Source organism: Coturnix japonica, unplaced genomic scaffold, assembly GCF_054131305.1.
Source record: "Coturnix japonica strain WE unplaced genomic scaffold, WE-NBRP24 Scf092, whole genome shotgun sequence".
NCBI lineage: Eukaryota > Metazoa > Chordata > Aves > Galliformes > Phasianidae > Coturnix > Coturnix japonica.
The window spans coordinates 150,001-152,500 of record NW_028188995.1 but is presented as its reverse complement, the minus strand read 5'-3'; positions in this window follow the sequence as shown (position 1 = coordinate 152,500).

Below are 2,500 nucleotides of genomic sequence, written 5' to 3'. Positions count from 1 at the left end.
CTCCGAGCGGGCCGTGGCGCTCGGCGGCGGCTGCTAGAGGTCGCTGCCTATGCGGCTCGACTAGGTCGGCACGGTCTACCCTGCTCCGTGGGTGCGCGAGGGCTCGGCGGCGGTCGCTAGGTGTCGCTGCACGTCTGCCAGCCCGTCCGTCAGCGACCTCTAGCGTCCGCGGCGGAGCAGGGTAGACCGTGCCGACGTGAGCCGGCCGCCGCTCAGCGACCCCTGGCCGCCGCCGCATGAGCTTCGGTCCGCTCGGAGCCGGGTAGACCGTGCCGACCAACTCGAGCCGGACGTGCAGCGACCGCTGGCCAGCGCGGAGGCTCGTGTGCGCCGGCACGGTCCAGCCTCTCCCGGCGGGCTCCGTTCGGTTCGGACGTTCCTCGGTGGTGTCCGGGGGGTCTCAGCCGCGGCGGCTCGAGTGCGCCGGCACTGCACAGCCCCTCCCTGCGGGCTCCGCTCGGCACGGACTTTCCTCGTCGGCGTCCGGCGATCTGAGCCGCGGCGGCTCGAGTGCGCCGGCACGGTCCAACCGCTCTCGGCGGGCTCGGCTCGGCTCGGACGTTCCGCGGCGGCGTCCGGGGGGTCTCAGCCGCGGAGGCTCGGGTGCGCCGGCACGGTCCAGCCTCTCCCGGCGGGCTCCGCTCGGCTCGGACGTTCCTCGGCGGCGTCCGGCGATCTGAGCCGCGGCGGCTCGAGTGCGCCGGCACGGTCCAACCGCTCCCGGCGGGTTCCGCTCGGCTCGGACGCTCCTGGGCGGAGTCGGGCGATCTGAGCCGCGGCGGCTCGAGTGCGCCGGCACGGTCCAACCGCTCTCGGCGGGCTCGGCTCGGCTCGGACGTTCCGCGGCGGCGTCCGGGGGGTCTCAGCCGCGGAGGCTCGGGTGCGCCGGCACGGTCCAACCGCTCCCGGCGGGTTCCGCTCGGCTCGGACGCTCCTCGGCGGAGTCGGGCGATCTGAGCCGCGGCGGCACGGTCCAGCCTCTCCAGGCGGACTCAGCACGGCTCGGACGTTCCGCGGAAGTGGCCAAGTGCCGCTCTTGTGGCTGCTCCGCTGCGCCTGCACTGTGTACACGGCTCCGAGCGTCTCCGGGGGGGGGGGGGAAGAGGGGGGGGGGGGGGGGGGGGACGGGAAGAGGGGGGAGGGGGGGGGGGGGGGGAGTAAGTGGGGGGGGGGAAGGGGGGGGGGGGAGTAAGGGGGGGGGGGGGGCACGGCGTCGGCGGCTAGGCGTCGCTGCCCATGCGGCTCGGCTAGGTCGCCACGGTCTACCCGGCTCCGAGCGGGCCGTGGTGCTCGGCGGCGGCGGCTAGGCGTCGCTGCCCATGCGGCTCGACTAGGTCGGCACGGTCTACCCGGCTCCGAGCGGGCCGTGGTGCTCGGCGGCGGCGGCTAGGGGTCGCTGCCTATGCGGCTCGGCTAGGTCGGCAGGGTCTACCCGGCTCCGAGCGGGCCGTGGTGCTCGGCGGCGGCGGCTAGGCGTCGCTGCCCATGCGGCTCGGCTAGGTCGGTACGGTCTACCCGGCTCCGAGCGGGCCGTGGTGCTCGGCGGCGGCGGCTAGGGGTCGCTGCCTATGCGGCTCGACTAGGTCGGCACGGTCTACCCGGCTCCGAGCGGGCCGTGGTGCTCGGCGGCGGCGGCTAGGGGTCGCTGCCTATGCGTCTCGACTAGGTCGGCACGGTCTACCCGGCTCCGAGCGGGCCGTGGTGCTCGGCGGCGGCGGCTAGGCGTCGCTGCCCATGCGGCTCGATTAGGTCGGCACGGTCTACCCGGCTCCGAGCGGGCAATGGTGCTCGGCGGCGGCGGCTAGGGGTCGCTGCCTATGCGGCTCGGCTAGGTCGGCACGGTCTACCCGGCTCCGAGCGGGCCGTGGTGCTCGGCGGCGGCGGCTAGGGGTCGCTGCCTATGCGGCTCGACTAGGTCGGCACGGTCTACCCGGCTCCGAGCGGGCCGTGGTGCTCGGCGGCGGCGGCTAGGGGTCGCTGCCTATGCGGCTCGACTAGGTCGGCACGGTCTACCCGGCTCCGAGCGGGCCGTGGTGCTCGGCGGCGGCGGCTAGGGGTCGCTGCCTATGCGGCTCGACTAGGTCGGCACGGTCTACCCGGCTCCGAGCGGGCCGTGGTGCTCGGCGGCGGCGGCTAGGGGTCGCTGCCCGTGCGGCTTGCGTGTAGCTGCCAGGTCTACCCGCTTTCGGCTAGGCTTTGCCGCCCTGTGAGATGGGGGGCGCTAAAGCTCCGGAGCTTGCTAGGGGGTCGCTGTTGTTTCTTACCTACCGTTACGTCGACGTAGAGCGCCGCTTACCCTCGGCGCCGCTGCCGGTAGTCGGCGCCGTTCTTTTCCGAAGCAGTTTTTTCTTACGCCTTCCTTTTTCGTCTGCAGGAGCGAGCGCGTGCTCGTCTCCAGAGGCGGCAACGAGCGGGCGCAGGCGAGCGCGGTTGACCGCCGGGCTGTGGAGTTTTTCGGTTGCGGCTTTCTGGTGCGCCGCTTGTTTCGCTCGGTCCGGTG